General features: G+C 40.1%; 1 protein-coding gene across 1 annotated transcript in view; it reads right to left on the bottom strand.

Annotated features, from left to right (window-relative positions):
* NDP (norrin cystine knot growth factor NDP) overlaps nucleotides 1–7,240 on the bottom strand; it is a 32,029-nt gene extending 24,789 nt beyond the window's left edge. Inside the window, exon 1 of the mRNA XM_039851554.1 lies at nucleotides 7,045–7,240. The gene's annotated coding sequence lies outside the window, so the exon portion shown is untranslated. The remainder of the gene's footprint in view (nucleotides 1–7,044) is intronic.
* Nucleotides 7,241–11,228: the final 3,988 nt, after the last annotated feature.

Below are 11,228 nucleotides of genomic sequence, written 5' to 3' on the forward strand. Positions count from 1 at the left end.
GAGCTGCCAGAAAATGCTTAAGGGTGGCCTTTCAGTGGTGCTATAAATCAACAATAGCCTTAAACATGGAATCTCCTTCTATGCCTTTATCAATAAGAAATAAAAATAGGGAGGGAAGAAGCCACAGAAGAAGTAACAGAAGAGAGGGAGGAAAGATTATTTTTGATGTTCAAAATCTGCTGCTGCCCTTTCAACGATATCAAATAGCACAATTTCAGAATGGGAAAGTTCCCCTTTCAGGTGAGGAATGAAATACATTCTAACCACTTACCTTGGTTAAAACCCTTTGGAAAGAAAACAGGAGAGTTCTGAGATACTCAATCCAGGAAACTCATGAATGTACTCCCTCTTTGGAAAAGAAAAGGTGGCCAGGTGTTCTGGGGGTCCTGGTGCTAACGTAATTTGACATCAGTTCTACCACTGGACTGTTAGTTGTGGTATGGCCTTAGGAGAGCAAGGGTGACCAATGTTAGCTCAGGATACAGGATCCCATTTACCCAGGAGCCAAATGAGTATATTGGCTTTTCTTCAAAGTGTCCAGCAAAATGTTTCCAAAGCTGCATTTGAATCTCCTCACCCACAAACAACATTTTGAAATGGTGAGTAGTGATCTCAACTAACAGCTGTAGAGCCCTTAGTTAGAAATGGGGCATAAACAGCGGGAGAGACTCAGTCTTTTCATTCTCCATTCAATTTGTCTTTTCTGCCCAATGATGGCATTTGAATACCGAATTCAAACCTATTGCAATCTGGAACACTTGTGGATGCAGACATATGTCAAAGGAGTAAAGTTAAAATAATATCACATAAAAATATTGCTTCTTATATTGCTAATATCACTGAACTTCTTTGGTTGTTGGTTTCTAGTTTGTATTTTGCTTTGCTTAAACCACACATATTATGGCTACATCTTTTTAATTACCAGTTCTCCTATAACAATTCTACTCTGCTACCTTTGGATTTAAAACCTCAAAAGAAAAAAAATAAATTCTGAAAAAAGAGTAATTTCTCATAATTTGAGGGAAATCATAGAAACATATCAAGTCCTAAAATATCACTTTGTGTTTGAAAGAAAATTGGACTTTGATTAAGAATTGGATTTCTTTGATTTTCCCCATTCATTATAGGCATGTGTGTGCCTACAATTTACTTAGAGTTGAAGATGGGGGATTTTTTTTTTCACTTGAGGAGTTGACCTCCTTTTCTAACATCAAGTAAAGAAAGCAACTTCAGAATTCAAACCTCTCTTCCTGGGAGGGACTAGGTAAAATTAAAAGAAGCTTTCCTTTCTGAAATTGTGCTATTTGTAAATCTGCAGTGGCAGATTTTGAACATCAAAAATAATCCTTTTCTCTCTCTTTTGTTACTTCTCTTGTGATCTGCTCTCTTTTTATTTTTATTCTCTATTGATGAAAGGCTAGAGAGGGACTCCATGTTTAGGGCTATTATTGGTTTGTGGCACCACAGAAAGGTCACTCCTGAGCATTTTCTGATAGCTCATCAACTTTATTGAATGTATTAACCTGTTGCCCTTTCATTTTTAAAAAATATTGCAATTGGTTGGATCACTGCTTAAAAGAAAAAGGGATTGAGCCAGACCTTGGAAGAGAGAAAATTATCTGAATAATTTGTAGCTTTTGTAGAAAAACAAAAAGGAAAATATACTTACTTAAAATTATACAGAACCCGGTTTAAAGTGACCATCAATGTGCATGTGCAGATTTTAACATGAGGGTGAAAGGGACCCCAGTTGGATGAATTCCTGATTATAAGCACTGGGGATATATTGCCAACTGAAGTTACCCATTCTTTGAATTTTCTGAGTCAGCTCTCTTTCTAACAAGAAAATAGTTGTTCCAGACTGTGAACTCTATCTGGGGTGTTATGTTCTGACTATTGAAAATGGGGCTAAGGAGTATGATGTGACTCTCAGCAATTTATGCTCACCCATTAGACTCTGAGACTTCCCAATAAAGGAGACAGTAAGTATGCATGGTACTAAGCAAACTATTGCCAGGCACACACACAAAAGCTTTGTAGATGTGAGGGCAGCTGGCATCAGAAATGCCATCGGCACAATCATCCTCAAAAACTCAAATGTGTGGGCATGTGAATTTGCAGCATGCAACCTGCCCAGCCAAGCCAGCACTCATTTCAGTACCAGCTTCTCCTACCCCACTGCACACACTTGGAAGTTTCAGAAGGATTCTCTACTTTTTGTTTTCTTTTGGAATCAAACATAGAAGTTTATGGTTCCTGATCTGATGGGTGAGTAGTGGGTACTACCAGCTGGAATGTTGCCACTGACAGAGGCTGACAGGAAAATAGAAATGCTCTTAATGTCCTCCCAAAGAAAACCTCTGATGGACAAAAGAGTGGTTGTATTTTTACCCTCTCCCTTCATGCTGCCAGGCATCTTTAAATAGATCCTCTAGCCTAGGGACTTGTATGGAATAATTCATATTAAAACTCAAGTAGTGGCAGAGGAGGGGAATTGGTTCTTCTCTTTCTTTTCTTTCCTTTTTTCTTTCTTTTTTTCTATTTAGTTTTTCTCTTTTCTTTTTTTGGTTCCTTCTTGTCAAGCTAACAGGAAAAGACTCATTTTAATTCAGCTGTAGTAAATTTTTGGGAGGCAGTCTTTTAATGAATTTTAATTAATTCAGAAAAGACTACCAAAGCCCCCAGGAAAAGAAGAGAAATAGGATTCCGCATTGTAGATTGCTCTTAAATACCTTTTGGTCTCAAGGACATTAGCAGCATCTTTTAAGGATGCTGCACAGAGGGGGTTACATGAGGCTCTTAAATGGGAACATCTAATTGAAAAGCCAAGTTCCTTCCACTTGCAACTCATAAACTAAACTTGTGTTCTGCTGTTAAAAGAAAGAAGAAAAAGAAAAAGTCCTCCCCATCTCTCCAGCACCATGCATTTTTAGTTTGGCTCAACCCAGGATCCATTTCTCTTCTTCTCCTTTCACCAAATGGGTTTCATAAAGACATTTAGGCCCATGATGGCCAAAGTAAAACTTCTGTCTCTTCTTCTTTTTCCTTGGAAAGAGAAAGATGTGGGAAGGACAGAGAAAGGGGGCGGGACGGGGCCCAAGAATCCAGGGAGCTTTGTTTCAAGTCACTTGTCTCTCCCTCCGAAAGAGAATAACCACATTTCTCTTGATGTAGGCTGAAGTGCATCCAAGCATTCCCATAGCACTCCCACCCCCAGCCCTTTGCCAGAGATGTGCGGGTCACTATGATGGTATGCTTGTCCCTGCCAGCCCGGGTCACTCAGGCTCTGCTCTCGGCAGCCTAAAGGGCAGTCGAACCATGTGGTTGCTCCTCTCTTAGAGTGTGTTCAGGCTCGAGGCTCCAAAAAGCCCCCCAACCCTATCAGCCCAGCAGAGCTGCTGCCAAGAATGACATCCTGGGAATAATATGGACATGGGGAGACTTCAGGGGCTGTTGTCTCCGGATGGAACAGGACCCAAACTGTCTGGAAAACAAGCAGAGCAAAGGGCAGGCTTACAATGGAAGGAGCTCAGGCGAAGAGAGAAGGGGGCGGGGTGGGAGTGATGAAGAGCAGAAAAAAAGAAAGACTATATGCCACCCAAGAAGATTCCAGGGACAATAGGAGTAGGTGGTGGAGAAAGGACTTGCAGGAAACAAGTACCCAGACATGGCACTGCCAGTCTAGCTGGATTCTTTTCTGAATTAGATTATGTGGAAGAAAGAGAGGAAATATATAGCCTGCCAGCTGTTCAAAGGCTTACAACCTTGCTTTTATTGTCCGGGTAAGTTGGTGAGGTGGGGCATCAGAAGAATTCCAAACATACCATCCCAGAGAAATTTTAATATGTTCCACAGTATCATACACGAAGAAGAAATGACAGCTGACCACAGGCAGAGCAGGCCACAGCAATCTGGGTCCTGGAGCTCACCCACCCTCACATGGCCCAGTTTCTCTCTGCTTTAGCACTTCTCAGTCCTTCCACCTGCCTCCCCATCCCTTCTGCTCTCACTGGCCCAGCCAGGGGGCCTGGACAGAGTAGCAGTAACTGTCATGAGAAGAGGTGAGGATGGGCTGGAAGGCTGCTGGCCAAGAAGCTGAGGATTGGCTAGGGTGAGTCAGGCACCCCAGGGAGTCAGAGGCATTTTAATCCAGCTACAGGGGATTATCTGCTGATAAGGACCAAATCAAGGACCATGGTGATGCTGTCTTCATGTTGTTGTTGTTTTTGTTGTTGTTCCCCCCCACCCCAATAACCTACCCATCTCAGAAAACATGAGACTGGATTGTTTGAAAGCAATGCTCTGTGTAGCTCTAATGGAGACCTGAGTTTAGGGAACAACATCTGGCTACTTCTTCCCAGGGCCCTCTTGAATTTAGGCCAGGCCCATAGGTCATCGTTTTCAATACTGGAGGTGGGACAAGTAAGTAGTGGGAGATAGTGACTGCATCTTCCTCTGTACATGTTTCTAATTCAATGATTCATTAAGTAGTCCTAATATCAGCTGCTGAGTAGGTGACTCATAACCATCTCTGATAAAGACAGCATGTGGTCCTTTCTACAGTGTGCTCAAGGGAGCAGAGAAAGGATAAACTGCCCTTTTTCCAAGTTTCTTCTATCCAGGCAGGAAAGATCTGGGCCACGTTAGCTGTGCAAATGATGTGTACCCAAGATCCAGCCATAATGGCCTAAGAGGAACTGCTTAATCATAAATAGAAAGAAAACCCATTGATAAGTGACAATCATTTCAAGTGAATATGAATACTAGCAGATATTTTAAATAATTTAGTATAATAAAGAAGTCATCGCCCAGTTTACCCACTGGCAAAGTTCATTTCAGTTCCAAAATCTAACTAGAGATATCATACAGACTGAGAATTAGGCCATGAGACAATGTCTCATTCACCTTTGCATCCATCAGGACTAACACAGTTTATAAAAAGAATGATAGAATGAATAATTAACCAATACAAATAATAGAGCTTGAATTGTGAGTTCTTAAAATGGAGTAAAAATTGTTGGCCACCATTGGTTACTATAATTCTGAGAAACTCACCACATTTTTCAAGGACCCAGAAAGACAAATAAGTTAGAAATTGTTAAATGTATTGAAAAATTATTTATTTTCCCCTTGACAGTGTCATTAGAACTCATATTAAGATTGAGAACTCCACAGGCGTGTTTCCATCTGTGGGTGTCAGCTGCTTGCTACACAGTCATCAAGAAGGCCTCAACCAATTCTCCCTTTACCTGAACCAAATGTATTTTAAAGTAAATGATGCAAAATATTGCATATCGTGTTGAGACACTCATATAATAATCTGATTAAATGTTTAGAAATATTGTTTTGATTCAGCTAAATGCTTTGTTAAACAGAAGCAGTTTTTAAAAAAATCATGGTAAAATTGTATAGCAATAGAATCCATAGCATGATTGCAGACTTTCTCAAACAGTGAATATCCCAAAGTTGTGAATTAATACATAAAGAAGCCTAATTTTCTTTTAACAGTGCTTGTTAGGCTAATTATTAGAGAAAATCAGAAAGGTTCCCCCATAAACTATGTCTCCATTCCACAATGAAAACTGGTTGATAGAACCCTAAACTTACTTTCAGAATCCAGACTGGTGAGAAGAAAATGGGCAGATATCTGCATTTTATCTAAACACATACTCGATAAGCTTTCTGTAGTCCCTGCTATATTTGGTTGACACACGCAGTCAACACTGCACTTTAGGCCTCTATGTTTTCAAATGCACCTGGTATTAATATTATGTGTTGGAGCAATTTCTCAATGCCAGCTCATTGTATTTAAAATACACAAATATTAGAAATGAAAAGAGACATGTTTCACAGCATCCATATGTGTTATTAATGACAGTTGCAAGGGATAGAACATGGAATTACCATCTTACCAAATAGTTTCCTTTTCCACACCTGAATCTCAGTAGAGAAGGCAATCTACCTCTTTCATGTAGGTTTATCTAGGCTCGTTGATTACAATGACCCTCTGTTACAGGGTGTTCTAAGTCATTTACATTCTGTACACAGTTAAACTTCCTGTCCCCCAAGAAAGAGTTATGCTCAGGCCTCCTACAGCCCAATTGTTCATTTAAAGAGAGAGCTTATATTCAGGAGCTTGAAAAAAACCCTCTGAATATTCCTCAGGTAGGACTTATTCCTACAGGTCCTGGTCACTGTGCTGTTGGGAGCATCCTTTTCAGGTCTCTGCTTAAACAGTGTAGCATCAGTCCTGCTGCAGGAACAAGCTGACTACTAAAAATAACCATTTGCAATAAGGCCAAGGCAAACAGCATGCATTTCCTCAGACTTTTTTGCCCAATCAAAATCATATAGTAAACTCATCCTCCTCTCTCCCCAGTGCTCCTGACTGCATCTATGGGAGCAAAGTCCTCGCACTTTGGGAGAAGAGTGCAAAGGAACAGGATTCTTGCAAAGCCTGATAGAGAAAGCTAGAAATAAATGTTGCCTATTGTTTGAAGTAATTCTAAGCACTCCAGCAGAGCCCTGGCAGGAGATCAGCAGCATACATAAGTAGTAATAAAAGTAAACAGTGCGCTTTTAAACTCGCGGGCTTGCCCGCGTTAATAGTGCCTCCATTGTGAGAGGGATGAGGGCGGTGGGGAAGATACCAGGGTTTCGGGAATCCATGTCCGCGAGTTGCTGATTCTCAGCCTCCTTTCACAGGGTCAAATATAATAATCATTACAAAGTTACATCTAACTACTCAGAGTTTGAAAATCAAATCTCTTTAAGTCAAACCAAAAGAGATTTTCTAGCCTCTATGTGAGGCTCCCCTGCTCTGTCATAGACTCCAAAGATCCGTTCATTAAAAAACAAACAAACAAAAAACAAACAAAAAACCCCCCCCCACAATACTAGCATGCTACAGATTAATGCAAATTAAATTAATGCAAATTTAAGTGGTATTTAAAGGTTGTCTCTTTGTCTGAGAGGAGAATGAAATGATAGGTTTGGAAAGAATAATTTCCTAGGCAAGCCGTCAGCGCTTGTTTTCCTGCTTACCTTGGGGAAAACGCAGAGCTCCTTTCAGACTTTTCTGAGAGCTAGAAAGAGGTCCTGTTACTTCCAAATGCTTTTGTTCTTCTGTCCCTCTGTCACATGGCTTGCCTTTTATATTTGCAACACACAAAAGTTAGGACTGTTGTTTAAGCGACACAGGGAGAGAGAGAGGGAGAGAGAGAGAGGGAAAGAGAGAGAGAATGTCAAATGGAAAAGTGCCATTGCAGTCATATATCAATCAGGCGTGCGACCGCAGCAGCGCACTAGCAAATGGGAATGCCACGGAAATGTGAGGCACTCGTTATCGGGGACAGAGCCGCTGCCCACCACTCGGCTCCCTTCCACGAAGCATCTTGCGATGGGAACAACATAGAAGAACAAGGGCAAGGACGTTTCCCCCTCTTTTTCTTTCCTTTCTTTTTCTTTTTTTCTTTTTGTTTGTTTGTTTAGTATTATGGAAATAATAGGGAGCTGAATGAATATTCTGGATTTAATTCTTTGGTAAGCATGTGGCTGCCATAAAGATGTGCAGTCTGCAATAAAGACACATAGTTTCAGAATTACAAAGAAAGGATGGCATTCTGTTTAGCGATTCAGCAGCTGACTGGGATAAAATTGAAAATCTAAGAAAGAGAGGAGAAAGATGGGACTCAACTACTTCTCAGGCGATGCTGTTGAAGCAAGTGCAAAACACTGCCCTTTTTTTATAACGATGTGTGTGGGTGGTGAGAGTTCTTTTCTGAGTTGTTCATCCATTAAATGATTTTTTAGCAGTGTATCCATGATTAAATCCACAGTGGCACTTTAATGAGTGCCTTCATCTGTATCTTTTAGAATAAAACTTTATATCTGATTTAGAAAAGAGTAAGTGTAATCCTTGACTCCTTGAGACATTTGAGTATGAGATTAACAGGTAAGACCAACCTACCACATTACAACTAGTAGAAACATAGCAAAGATGACTATGTGTGTGGGCTAGGCACTTGCTAACTGGATAATAGTTATGAGCTGTGGGAATACATAGGGAAATATTTCATAATTCTTGCCTTCAAAAGCTTAAAATTAAGACAGAAAACCATCAGCAATTTTTGTAGAAAACATAAAGAACTATCGAACCATTTATAATTGTTTTATGTCAGATGGACCCAGCCTCTGAATATTTTTTTATTAACACTAATGAAGAATTAAACTGAGAATATTAAAAATGATATTTCACAGAACAGTAAATAGATCATAACATTTAAGAAATCTATCATGGGAGTTTCATATAATTGTTGATGCTAAAACTGTCATATTCAGCTGTATCATATCATTTATTATTCATTAATAGATTGATAATCACATTATTACTTTTCCACAAAACCTTTACTCCAGTCACTGATGTTTATGGGAGGTGTCTTGAAATTTACAAGTTTATCTTCATGCTTTAATAAGAAGCCCCTTTTATTTTGTTCTAGCAGGAAAACTCTGTCTTCTTGGGACCAGCTAGTCACAAACAGAATCCACCTACAAGGATAAAGGATGACAAGCTCAAAGTCTTGAAAGAAAACCTGGCACTTGGCTGATGACGATACTGGTTAGCTGTCTTTAAAGCAGAAGATCAAAAAACAAATGGAAATTGGGCCTTAAAAATCAAAATAATCTGAAAGGGGACATGACTTGTAGCTGAATAAGAGCAATGGAAATAGTCATGAACACATTTTCTGGCTCAATATTGTGGGTCAGATTGGGAGAGAGGATAAACTCTTCGGTCAACAACATTTTCAAATATTAGAACTTGATGACTATCCACCTTTTCATTTCTCTTACTAAATAATTTGTGGCTTTCTCAACATATGCTCACCACTCCACCATGCTATCTTTTGCCTTTGGGTTTTCAGAGTCACTCTATCTACTCTGAACCACACCTGAAGAAAAGGTGTGGTTCTCCCTGGTTGGAATTTTACAGCCTTCTATCATCTGCACTCTTACAAAAGTACCACAGAAAGTGTAAAGACTGCAAACACATTGACTGCTTGGCCACAGTAGACAGACTCTCTCCCAAATGGAGCCCCACTGTTTCCTCCAGCCATTATTTTGTCAGGGGTAGCGAAGGATATCATCTGCTGCCCCTTTCAAAAAGGAGGCTTTGCCTCCGTCTGTTGGGCTCCAGCGGACCTGTTTCTGAGCCTATCAATAGGTATCTGGCAATAGCAACTCTTTTGGTCACATTGCCATGCTTTTAGAAAAGCTCACTATGCCAAGTGTGGTTATTTTATCAGCTATCATTAATGTTGCTTAGAAACAAGGACTCTCTTTAAATTTCTATTTAGACAATACTCCTGCTGTTGTTTCATATGCACTCAAGGTGGAAAAAGTTTGGAGAAGGAGATCTCTATTATCTGAATGGGAAATTCTTCAAGGGACCACTCCTGAGCCTTTTTAGTTCTGGTACTATTTTCAGGCTGCCTCTCTCTTTCTTGTTAGCTCTCATGGATATTTACAGGAGTTGCCCAGAATCCAAACACTCCTGGAGGGATGGGTAATCCCAAGGCAGGTGGGAAGTAGGACCTGCCTCTTCTCTGCAGAAACTGAAGAGAGCAGATATTTCCTCTCCCCTCTTCAGGGCGGCTAGAGGGCCAGGTGTGATCAATCCTGGCTCACAATATGTGCTATTCAGGAGGCACGGCCAAGGCATGCAGACATTCAGAGATTATTCTCTACGGTCACACTGGAATTGAGAGCCCATAGGTTACAGCAGCCAGCATCAAGGCCAACAGAGCCCAGCCATATGACAGTGGGTGATCTGGGTACACAGGATCCATCCATGACAGCATCCTTAGCTAACTGGTCTTTTTGGTTGTATACATGTTGGCCACCATTTTATGAGCCTGGATCTCCAGTTTTCTTGGTAATTCTGTGAACTGCTCCCATCACCACATCCACTGAGATCCTGCCAATAAATTCTCTTCTGCTTAAATTCACTAGAGACAGTTTTTGAAGTTGGCAACCAGGATTTCAGACCTGATCGGTGCATTTTTCAAATTTAGGCAAACTAACATCATTAACATACAAATGGAAATGTAGCCTTTACTTCCTCCTAGTTACTTTCTCAACAAACAAATGGTTTCAGACTCACTGTCAGTCTGCTATAGTCTTTGCTATAACATTTGAAAGTAGAGAATTCCCATGTGAATATATAACAAGAGCCATAGTTCTTATATATGCAAGTACTTATCAAGATACTCACTGAAAGCCAATAATATTTGACATATCTACATAGATACAGATGTGTGTGTGTGTGTGTGTGTGTGTGTGCGCGCACGTGTAAAATCTCAACACGATAGGCATGGTTTTTAATTATCTGTGAGAATATTATTTACCATCCTCATGAATATGATAGTATTCACTAAAAAAACACCTATTAATAATAATATTTAAAGGGTGTTTACTCTCTGCTGGGCTCTGTGCCAAATATTCTATATGTATTATCTCTTTTAGAGAGACACATAAAAATCTCATAAGGTAGATACTATTATTTTCTATTTTATAGATGGAGAAACGAAGGCTCTGAGAGGATAAGTGATTTCCCTCTGGTTGACACAGAAAGCAAATAGCAGATGAGCTCTGTCTTTTCTGTCTCCAAAAGGCCATGGCTTAGTCACTATACCATGCTGTCCCCATTCGACAAAAATTCGCTAAGCAGTGCTTTTATAGTAATGCTCTGTTATTTGTGGGGAATATAAATAAAAGTAAAATATAGTCCCAGTTCTTAAGGTGTTTATGATATTGTAGGGAAGAAAGAAATGTTCACTTATGAAAACTCAGCAAGATAGAATATGATCAAGGTTACAAGAAAAACAAAAGGTACAACAAGATTAAAGATGGTTCATTCAGGAGAACTCCACTGGGTCTGGGCATTGAAGCCACAGAATAGGAGCCAGAGGATGCAGGCAAGTTTTTGGAGTGACGCACAGTCAGACATTTGCCTGGGCCTAAATGTATGCTATGGTGAGCCAGGAAGATGTGGTGAACAGAAGAAGAGACAGGCTAGGAGCTGGGTCCAGATGAGGTTGAAAGGAGAAATGAAGAAAATAGAGTGGAAAGGCAATTTGAGACAAAAGAGAGGCTATTTAAGTGGAAGAATAAGACTGAGGCAGAGGAGTAAAGATTAGTAGCATGGCAGAGATACAAATAGGTACTTTCAT

This window comes from Pteropus medius, unplaced genomic scaffold (genome assembly GCF_902729225.1).
Source record: "Pteropus medius unplaced genomic scaffold, Ma_sr-lr_union100, whole genome shotgun sequence".
In the NCBI taxonomy this organism is placed as follows: Eukaryota; Metazoa; Chordata; class Mammalia; order Chiroptera; family Pteropodidae; genus Pteropus; species Pteropus medius.